General features: G+C 36.5%; 1 pseudogene; it reads right to left on the bottom strand.

Annotated features, from left to right (window-relative positions):
• Positions 1–5,415: 5,415 nt before the first annotated feature.
• Positions 5,416–6,022, bottom strand: LOC149264830 (putative LRR receptor-like serine/threonine-protein kinase RPK1 pseudogene; annotated as a pseudogene).
• Positions 6,023–11,944: the final 5,922 nt, after the last annotated feature.

Genomic DNA, 11,944 nt, shown 5'->3' with positions numbered 1-11,944 from the left:
AAGAACTCAGAGAAGTTGAGTTGGAAATGAATGTTTCCATTTGTGAAGCAGAACATGTTGAAGTTATGGGTGAAGATGAAGACTTGAACACTGAAACTTCAAGTGAGACCAAAGGGTCACATGATTTTAAATCTGATAATTTTTGTATGTTTGCAGGTGAAACATGTGAAGAAGGACAATTTGTTGATAATAACATAAAGGAGAAATTAGAAAGGTAGAATCTAAATTCTATTCTGAAAGAAGATGAGACAGATAGGTCTCATGTAAATACCTGTACACAGTTGGGAAAAGGTTTTACTTTTCAGCATATTGCAAGGACTAAAAGTAGAAGAAGTTGGACTCATGAGGATGGCCAAAAGAAAGTAGAAGTAGAGAAGGATATCAAGCAATCAAATGAAGGACTTGATGAGATTGAAGAGAAGACCACTGAAATATTTCTGAGTCATATAAAGGACTTGGAACAACAGGAGGACTCGGTGATTGAATCATCAAATGAGATCATGAGTTCTTGTGGTTTTACAACTAACAAGTTGTGTGTGAACGTACGTATCGCAAAAGACAACCCATCTTATGGAACTGTCTTGAATGAAGTTGAAAGTTGCCAAGCAAAGTATGATGATGACTGTCTTTCAAATGAAGATCAAGTCAAGTTATTACAACAGAAGGAGTTCATAAATTCCTTGCTTAGTGGAGGAAATATCTTCAGTAGAGATGTGACATTTATGTCTTATGATAAGAAATTTACTATTGGTAAGAACAACGAAGAATTGATTTTCCTAAATGGCCAAAGGGAGAGTGATGGACAAACATGTAAAACTATCACAGAGATGGAGGATCATAATTTTATTCTAATCGAGAATGAAGAAGTAGTGTCAACAAGAAGTTATACTTGTTACAAAGAAGAAGATAGTGAGGATTGTATAGAGCTTTTAGGAGAAATTCCAAGTGAGATGGCAAATTTATGGCATGAGTTAAGTCTTTTGGAGAAAAGGCTAGAAAACCAAAAAGTAAGTGTTCATCTTGTAAAATCAGAATTGAATGAGAATGAAGAAGTTCACCACAGTGGACAAGGCTAGGAAGACATCATTGAAATAGATGGTGTGGAGGAGAGACTAGCTGACAGTCTCATGAATTCTATTGAGAATTCAAATCAACATACCGATGTGCTGACAGAGGAGGAATAATTAGAACAACAAGTTGAATTGTTGCCAAAGGAAGAAAAGGCACAGAATCCTTATGATTTTTAATTTAACATTTGTTTTATGATTACAGGTTTTGTTGCAGACAAGGAGCATAAATTAGATGTTGCAGAGGAAGATATCTTCAAGGATATTCAGGAAGGTTGGGTGGAAGCAATATCTACAACAGCACCTAGAGCAACATCAAGAGTAATAGCAGAAGCTGAAGTAGAAAAGGCTGAGGAAAGTAATCAATAGTTTGAATATGAACGGACAACATACAGTGAGATGCAGAATATGAAGGTGCCGAAGTTAGTGGACAACAACAACAACCTGAAGCAGAGAGAAAGAGATAGTAGAAAATGGTAGAGTATGGACCAGCCCAAGGATGTGTTGGAAATGGAGATTGAAGAACTATGGTAGTTGATGATGAAATAGTCTAGGCTGAGGAAAATGACAGCAGGAAGTGTGATCAATCAGAATTTGAAACTGATTGAAGAGAGGAAAATGAATCAAAAGACGATAGATATACAACAACAGCAAAGGTGCAAGGCATTTGGGCAGTTACAAAATAAATTTTTGGATCCCAGAGGTTTTCTATCAACATATGAAGACACATGATCAGGAGATCATGAATATTTTCTACATTGGGAGTCTGATGTAGGATCATTAAGCTCAGAATTATCATTATACTTTAGTAGACATAGGGGGTCTTTTATTTTAAGGAAGTTGGTTTCCTAAGTGTTAAATTAATGTAATTATTTAGGATTTTGAGTGATTTTAATGAGAATAAGAATTAATTAAGTATTTTGAGGAGTATTGTAAATGTTCTTGAATGAAGGGGAACATGAGAGAATCGGGATAGTTAAGAGTTCATAGGGATTGATAGCTTTGGAAATTAATTGTAGATCTTGAATTAGGAATTAGTTCAGGATTTATTAGATTAGAGAGGATCCTTAGGGATAAAGATGAGATTTTAGGATTTTGTTGAGAAGTTTATGGATCTAAACCATGAATTGGTTATAGAATCCTTTTGTATAAATGTAAGCCAAAAAGGCAGAGAAAAAGTTAGTCAAGTTAGATAATTAGTTAGTTAGGGAGTTAGAGTGTGAAGAGGTTGACTATAAGCCTGCGGGAAGATTTTGAAACACAGGCCACTGATATTGGAAATTAGGCCTGAGAGAAGAAACTGCGTAAATATTTATTTATCAATACAGAGAATTTGATTTCTGATTTGTGTGGTGTGTGTGGAGTTATGATTTTTATGTAATTAGTGTAATTCTGCATAGTACATGTATGCAGGTGAGGTTCGAGCAGAACACAGAGAAGAAGTGGAGTATGTAGGATCGGCGTTTAATCATTGAATCCTATCAAACAATCCAAGTGAAGTTCAGGGATGATAGTGATTAAGAGTACATGGAGTTAAGTCCAAGAGGGAGTTGTATTGCAAAACAACTAAAGACCCGAAACCCTAAAGTAAACTCAAAACCACAGAAAACACTAAGAAATGGCCTAAAAACGAGGTAAAGGGTAGGTTGAAGAAATGAAGTGACGATGCACAGGAGCCGTTAGATCTATGAGATAAACGAATGAGGTTGAAGGCGACGGGCGATCAAGGTTAAGTCGCACAACATAAAGTAAAATAAATGAATGGCAAATATTAAACTTAAGTGATAAACGTACAGTAATGGCAGAAGATGAGGAATCACCAAAAGTTGATTTGGATCGTTAGATCAACAGATCCATTAGATCGACAGTTATAGAGTGGGTAAAATGCATGAGTGTTAATGCGCGAGAAAAGTAGTTTCATATCATGAAATGGTTTATCGTGTGGGCTCTAAGTGGTAAGTGGTAATTCGGGGTGGTCACTCGATTCCATTTATCAGTCAACATGTAGCACGCCGCAGGAGAGAGAAAACCACTTTAATGGGCAGGTAAATGTCGCACAAGATCTCTATCTAATATCGTTGTTAACCATTGGATAAAATGTGCATGGATCAAAGGTGGAGGATCAACGATTAGTTTTGTTGATTGGGTGAACCAACAACTGTTGGATTGAAAGGTAAGTTCAACGGTGGAGGTCAAATGTGATAAAGTGAGTATCGATAAATGTGCCAAGGTCATGGATTGTCGAAAAGGTAAGGCTTACATGTATTTTATGTGTATTTCTATTATACGAGGGTTATACTAGAAATCAAGTGGATTAATTTATTTTGGGTTAAATCGAGTGTAGCCAAAGGAAATTGACCATGGTATGAGGTTTGGTCAATATGTGCAGGGTATAGATTAACTAAAGTTTATGAGGGTGTATAAAATTCCACTGGAAATCTTCATTAAAGTTTAAAACTTTGGATAGTCCAAATGAAACGTTTCCACATAAAACTTAATTAAGAACCCTTAAAACTTTATTTGTTAAGGTTTTGACCATGGATCAGGTCATTAAGGCCTAGGACCAGTGACATGCAATTAAATTTGCATAATGTGGGTATTGTCGGCTTAGGCTGGCATCAACCAATCAAGTCAATACAACCCATAGGACAACTTCAAAGAGCTAAACAAAGAATTGACCAGACACAAATTGCCCATGGGAGGCTGGACCTACTCTTGAGTTTTCAAATGATGATTACAAATATCACCTACTTGCCCATGTCTAATGCTTCTCTTTTGGATGAAAGGAATGTTGCAATAGAATCCATGTCGATTTGGGTAAGTTCCCTTGAAAATGATAAAAATGGTTTACAACGTAAAATGGAACATTCATTCGATAAATACCTTGGAGGTTTGGGGGGTATGATAGGCATCGAAAGATAAGGTATTACCCTATGTGTCAAGTGAATAAAGAATTTTAAGGTTGGGAAAGCCCAAACACCAATCTCATTCCTTACTTTAATGGCCAACTAAATGTATATCGACTATACTTACTTAAAGGAAATCATAAAAAATAGAAAATACAATAGACTAAGCTTGAAAAGAACTACTTACAACTTTAACAAGAAATGGGAATTGTTCCATTTATTTCCAATAGAGTTCTCCAGGAAGCACAATAAATATCCAAGTCCCATTTCAAAGTCCAAGAGTAGTGGGAGAGAACAATGAGTTGTGGACAATGTCTTGCTTATGCATTTGTATTTTATATATTTTGGTAAAATTTCATTGTGAGGTGTTAAGATTTTTTGTAGGTTGATACAATATTGATATATGATTACATTGTTCGCCCAAGGAGGACTTGAACTTGGAACCTAGGGGAACTAAAGAACTCACTCACATGATGATCGACAATTAGGATGTCTCACCTGAGATGCATTGTGATGTGTGATTGATTTGGCTTCCATTCCATTATAGAGTTTCCTTTTATTAATACCAATTGGGAAGTTATAACTATTCATTACTAGACAAATGTTTTTAAATATGGATAAACTTAAGATGGCTACATATACAGCATAACATCCAACCTTAGTTAGGCCAAACCACCACTGTATTTGCAAATGGATATCAAAGCCTTGAAACTTTAGCGCTAACCATGCTTATCATATAAATAAATATGGTAGCTGAAGGATAAATAGCGTGACACAAATTGTCAGTTGATTCATGAAAGGGAGTACATAGAGTTGCACTGAAATCATAAATGTAAAATTTTTATATATCATCAAATTACAGAATCATATATTTGGTTTCATTTTTTGGGAGGCACAAGGAAGCATGACAAGATAATTTTGAATTTTGCAATTATAAAAATATGCATCATTCACTAGCATTGTATGACAATAGCACTGTATGAGATATGTAGAAAAGTGTAAAATAAGTTTAAAAAAATTATGAAAGGGGGCAATTGAAACAAACAAAAAACCTGCGACTGGCCTATTTTTTCTCACACAAATAAAATACAAGAAGAGGTACCAACCAATCCATAACTTCGCCTCTAAAAACATGAGAAAATTTTGTTTGAGTTGGGATCATCAAATTTGTCAAATAAACATTTAGATAACATCACACCATAGAAGAGGATATTCTTGAACATTCTTCAACAAACTTAGTGTAATAGAAACCAGTTAGTCTGAAAGCATTAATGCTATGGAACTGATTGGAAACCATGGAATTTAATATTTTTACAGGGAAATTTTGTCCATCTCCTAAGATCTAATTTATATTCTGATCTTTGACACAAAAAATTAAATGATAAGGCAGTGGAATTGTAACCTTGATTTAGTATCATAAAAAAATTTATTTCTTAGTGCAGCTAAGGAGGTTGTGATCGTTTCAGTCACTACAAAACTTTCTTCATTGATTTCTAATTAAAATTGAATCCATAGTACACATGACAACAATCTGAAACATCTCAATTAAATCATCATGAGGACCTACATAGGCCTGAAGTGAGGACCATCCTTGTTGAAGCAGCATACATTCCCAAGTGTTGAATTAATTACCATATCTAGAACATGAAGGGTCGAGAGCTTTCTTCTCAGAAAGTAACTCTAAAATCACAACCCCATAGCTATAAACATCAGCCTTATCTGAAACGCTACATGTCATCACATGCCCTGGAGTAGAATAGCTAAATGTGCCTACTACATCAGTTGATGCATGAGTTTCAGAAGTTCCTAGAAGACTAGGAAGACTAAATTTGAACAAATAGGCATTGAAATTGTTATCAAGAAGAATATTGCTAGGTTTGATATCTCGATGCAACACACATGCAACACAATCCTCGTGGAATAAATAAGAACTCGAGTAATGTCTAAAGAAATTTTGTGAATCATGTCCCAGTGAAATCTTCATTTAGATCTCTCTCAGATAAATTTCTTCAAGTTACCTCTAGGCAAATAATTGTATACTAAAAACATCTTAACTTTCTCTATCATATTTTTTTTTTGTTTTGAACCGACAACTTAAAAACACATCTCGTGCTCTCAATGGCATAGAGGTTGTGACCAAAAACCTCAAATCATACTTCATCGATTTGAGGATCATTATTGGTGTAGGCCTAGATCTCACTCTGTCGTATCAAGAAACATGCCCAAACTTGATAATCCACAGTTTACATGTGGTGATAATTGTGGGATTTTGTGTTTACAGGTCATGAGATGCTTTGTATATGTCCATACATGTTTTATTGTCACCAAGAGATGTGCTTGTAAACATTCTATATCGATTAACATATGGTTTGTGCAATAATCCACAGTTTAACTATTGGAAATACACAATTTAATCACTATTCCCAAATTTTCTTACAATAGTTAAAAAAAGCACTGATATACAAAGCCAAACACTAATCATGTGCCTAACCCATCTTCGCAAACCATCATAATTTCTCTATCAACTACTCCATGTCAGACTTGGTTAGTTTCGAAACTTGGGTGGAATGGCTCATCTCCTGAAATAAAACCAAAGGATCACCAAAATTAATACTTATAGTGTTGACTTCTCCTTCCTTCGAAGTTGGGATATCTTCAAAAATTTCTGAACTATTCACAACTTCCAATATCTCTTTCACATTTTCAGTCCTTTCTCTCCTTGTGCTGAATTTTCCTCATATATGATCTAGTCTAAATCTCTAAAACCCATAATTTGACCCCTCTCTATCATTTTAATTCAACGTGTGAAATTTCCATTCAATGGAGGAGGACAAACATCAAGAAGTTTGATTAGTTGAATTTTCCTAGCCAAAGCCCGCAAAGGAATACCTTCAACGTAATTAGGAACACATGACATTATTCCTACTGAACATATTTGTTTTTAGATGGAATTTTTCTATTCATGATGACTTATTTATAATGGAATATAAAATAAAGGTTCAAACACAAAATATTGAAGGGGATTGAACTAATAAGTATACCATAGAATTATCTATAGTACAAATCCATTACCTAATTAACATTTGGGAAGATTAATGTTCTAAATATTACAATTTAATCACTATCAGAGGTGGTACACAAGCAAACAAAAACCAAGCTATAAACAAAGGGAATCTTTAAAAGAAAATTACAAGGCACTGAAAACTATAAAATAAAGAAAAAGAATAAGGAATTTTGTCATTTAAGAGGAGATGCAGGACATAAAAAGTTTATGGATTGGAAAATATTTAATATAATTTTTCTATTACGGTATTAATTACTAAAAATAAGATAATTAAATTATGTGGGGGAGTAAAATTAAATGGTATTAAAGAGATTGTGATAATTGATATTATATTTGAAAATTTATAATTATTTTTTATCTCATAATTTTGTGATCCATATTGTTTCTTTGGAATTGACTTTCGGAATAATCACATCATGAGGATTCACTGGTCAATGGTTTGAACCCTCTAATGTGGTTCATCATCAAGACCAAGATGAAAAAATTAATCTGTCATTAGGAAGGCCCAAACGATCTTCAATTCAGTTCGAGTGTTTCTCTAGGTTCTTCATGGAAAGTTGTAACTCATCTAACATGAGGAATACTTCTTCCTTGGCCTCAGTTTGATTTGAAAATACACTAACCATTATAATTTTCATATGCTAGTAGGTATCAACAATATACGTGTGTTAGAGCCTAGATTTGTCTCAGGCTGAAAAGGCAAGGTTCTAGGTCCACATCAAACCACGCTCAGCGTCGTAGCTAGCCCTACGAGGACAGGAGAGGGCTCTCTCCGGGTCAATCTCAGAAAAAGGTAATCAATGAGGCTCGAGATGACTAAATTTGAAACTGATCTTAGGCTAGGTATTAAGTGCAAAGGGTTTGATTTGGTTTTTTGAGGGTTTTGTTGAAAAAATGGGAAAGGCAAATTTGGGCTCGGGGATGAGGCACAGTTTCTGCAGAGGTCTGATTGGGGCAAGGAAGGCAATCATTTTGATGCTTTAAAGCAAGTGAGATGGATAGATTAGACAAGTGAGGAGCTAAGGAGAGCAAGAGAGTCTCAAGAATTCTCCTTAAACTGAAGAAAACATGAAAATTTAAACAAATTCAAAGGCAGAGCATAACAGTTATGGATTCCACCTTAATCACTCATTTGTTTCAAATTCAGAAGAAGAAACATGAAAATGATACACATAACACTATATAAACTTACAATTACTTAGAGAAGCACACCATCAAAACATAAAGCCACATGGATCCCAAACAGTGCTGCAAAACCCTGGTCTTTCCTTAGCCAAAAATGCAGAGATACAATGTACAATAGAGTGCCAAGCTTTTCCCAAGAGTCCAACCCTGAAAATGACTTAGAAATTACATAATATAGACAATCCAACCTCTTCCCTTGCCTCTAGGGGTCGAACTCATCCTTCTAGGAGCTGTTTCAACCAATTCTAAACAAAGCAGTAAAATCTAGGCAATCAAAACAACTTGCCTCTATAAGGTAGGAAACTGATTCATTCATTAAATTTTCACTCTTTGGTGAATGAATCTTCTAGAACAAGTAACTAAGTTTCAAAATTACATCATGCTCACTCAATTACATCAAGATAAGTCAAAAATTACATCGCAAAGCAAAACTAGTCAAACTGGCCGAATTTCTGAGCTGGAAGGTGAAAAATTGGGCAAAAAACCTCTGTTCGCCGTGGCAATTTCTCTGTGCATCGTGCCACTTTGCTGCTGATTTTGAGGCACTTTCTGAAGTCCAAATTGAGCCCAAGTGTGCTTGTTGGAAAGCCCTACCTATCTACTTTCCAACCCAAGTGGAATTTCTGAATTTGGTGCTGATTTGCCCCTCCAAAACCTTAATCTCCCAAGACTGCTTCCTGTGTGTCAAAATAGGGGTAGTGAGGTCACTTTTAGGGTGTTTTTGACCTCTTGAGGACTCAAAACTTGCCCAAAATTCTTGTCCATGCACCAAAAGTCATGATTTTTCATGATGAATCCAAAAATGCAAACCATTTGTGATTTGGAGCTCCCAATCCCAAGCACCGCGCCAGTGGTGCGGCGCACAGGGAGAAAAAACCTGTGTTGTGCCCAAAAATTTGTCATCCTTTGATGATCGTAGTGAAACTGAATGCTGTTGTGATATCTGCCAACAAGGGGAACAATGTAAAAGGGGAATGTTAGGAAGGGGAATAATATGATGGGAACATGGGTTATGGGGGGAAATTTTGTTCAAGGATATGCAGGAGGGTTTGGGGATTTTATAGTTGACAAATGTGTGGAGGGATAGGGAATATGGGTTTACTAATGTTTTAGGGTAGGTAAAATAGGGAAAAATGAGATGGGGGGAGGGAACAATGAAAAGGAGTGAAAAATTGAGAGGTGAAAGAGGAACCTTGGTATCAACACAACAAGTCTTCAACCCTAGAGCAATATCTTTGGTGATTTCAAGTGGTAGGGTTTAGGCTTTTTTTATTGCAATTATAAATGGCCATAACCATCATCTTATCCACAAAATTGGATGAACAAGCCAAGAGATAGACCCTATCTGTCGATTTGAAGGGTTTCAAAGAGATTTGTTGCAAGTTTGGCACAAATCTGGGCCTCTGTGGGTGTGCACCGCGCAACAAACCCAGTGCGCCGCGCTCGGTATATGCATCGCACCCGTGTTAACTTTACACTGTGGGGTCGCGCTCTATGCATCACGCTCTTTATATGCGCTGCGCCCCTCTTTGTGTGCACCGCGCTCCTGAAAACGACTCCAAACTCACTCCAAACGCATGCTTTGCACTCTCAATCACTTTGCTATGTTTCTCTATGAACTTGGTGTGCACAATGATTTGGTTGCTTGTGCAAACTTGTATGTAAGGACCTTGGAGTCATGGGTTAAATTTTTGCTTCTTCAAAAACCCACTTCATAGTGTTTTTGACTATGGCACTTTGTCTTTTAATGAAACTCTGTCTTTTGGCTGTCTCATTGATTTTCTGAGTTTTGAGCTGATGAACTTGGTTGTTTTTTACAGGGATGTTGGCATTGATGTTTGGCAAAGGAAAACCAGAGCCTGATTTGAAAACTCCATGGCGAAAAAATACATGATTATTACAAAAAATGAATTCGACAATTTCTTATTCAAAACAGAGTTTTGAACAAGAAATGTCCTCAAATGTATTTAATGATGAGATTTTGAACTAGGAACCTCTTTGAAAACCATCCTCATGGCCTGCAGGCATTATTCGACATGTTTGAAGACCAACCACTAGACCTAGACTCTTAAAATAACTCTTTTTGACCAAAATAGCATAATGACTGTGAATGACTGAAATGAACTTTGATGAACATAGAGAAATTTTGACTAGCCCGGGCAGGTACAAGCATGAGGGAAACAAGAACACCAAACCCTTCCGTCAGACAATGGCATGCCCCTAGCGAAATGCAACGAAGTGAGTCGAGCGAGACACCTAAAAATGAATTTCAAAAAGAGGAATGATCTCTGACGGAGGGATGACCAGACCGACTCTAACATTGGCTCCAATGGGGATGGTAGCTCCTTGGAGGTGCCAAGAACGGTAGATCTCTAGAAGAGCTAGACAGTGCCTCCGTCCATTAGGCTACGGAGTCATTATTCTAACTAATAATACAAGACTTCTAACTCAATTTATTTGACTGAAACTTGACATGAAAACGACTCAATGATAACACTAAAATGATTGAAAAACTGACTCGATAAACTGAACTCAAAACTGAAACCTTTCTTCATAATTATAGCCTTCACTTTGGTCCCTAGACTGAAGAAATGATTACAGCACACACTTGCAGCGAAACTGAAATAAAATGGTATTTACAATGACAATGATGACAGTAGAAATAATTTAGAAAAGGTACCGCTTGAGTAGCCGACCATTGACCGGCCCTCCTGGACAATATTCCACGTTCATCTCCTTCGAAAGAAAGGCATTCTAACCCCGATACACTGCAATCTTAAAAGGACCTTTCCAGAGATTGTCAAACTTGTCGTGCTTGCCCTTTTCCTCATTCCTTGCATCCCACTTTAACACCACATCATCCAACTGAAATGTGTCCGCCTTTGCTTTTCTATCATAAATCTTTTTAATTCTTTCCTACAACTTGAATGTATTCTGAAAAACATCTTCCCGTGTCTGCTGCAAGTGGATCATTTGATTGAGTCTTCTCTGCATTGGATCCTCTTCACTACCTACCTCTTGAAGAAGTTTCACAGCCGGAGCTGCAAGAGAGGTAGGGAACACTGTGTCAACTCCATAAACTAACTCAAATGGGGACATACCAATGGATTTCTTTTGACTCACTCGATCTGCCCAAAGTGCATGGACCAACTTCTTATGCCAACTTTTCTTGTTCATTTCCAACATCTTCTTAATGATGTTGACCAAAGATTTATTTGAAGATTCCACCAATCCATTGACTTGCGGATGATGGGCGGTTGGGTGCCCCAAAGTAATATGATATTTACTACAAAACTCAACCATCCTTTTTGACTTGAAAGTTGCTGCATTATCAGTGATTAACTTATTTGGGCAACCAAAACGAGACAAAATATTATTTTCTAGGAATGAAATTATTACCGCATCCGTAGCTTGCCTAGTGGGAATTTCTTCGATCCATTTCGTGAAGTAATCTATCGCTGTGAGGATCCATCTATGCTGACCTGAAGAAGAAGGATGAATTTCACCAATGAAATCCAACCCCCACTGCTGAAAAGGGGCATTCACCTCAATGGGCTTAAGCGGCAAAGGCTGTAATTTCTGTTTTCCTTCAAAAATCTGGCAGTTATGACAACTCTTAACAGTCTTGAACACATTAGCAAACAATGTCGACCAATAGTATCCAGCCCTCAAAATTTTATTTGCCGTTGTTTTCCAAAAAAGGTGACCGCCACAATCTCCTT

The sequence above is a fragment of the Pinus tabuliformis genome, chromosome 6 (genome assembly GCF_031772625.1).
Source record: "Pinus tabuliformis cultivar Carrire ecotype Pingquan chromosome 6, CPIR1, whole genome shotgun sequence".
NCBI classification, from domain to species: Eukaryota; Viridiplantae; Streptophyta; class Pinopsida; order Pinales; family Pinaceae; genus Pinus; species Pinus tabuliformis.
Note: the sequence above shows the minus strand (reverse complement) of the source record. Positions and strands in the feature narration are given on the sequence as shown.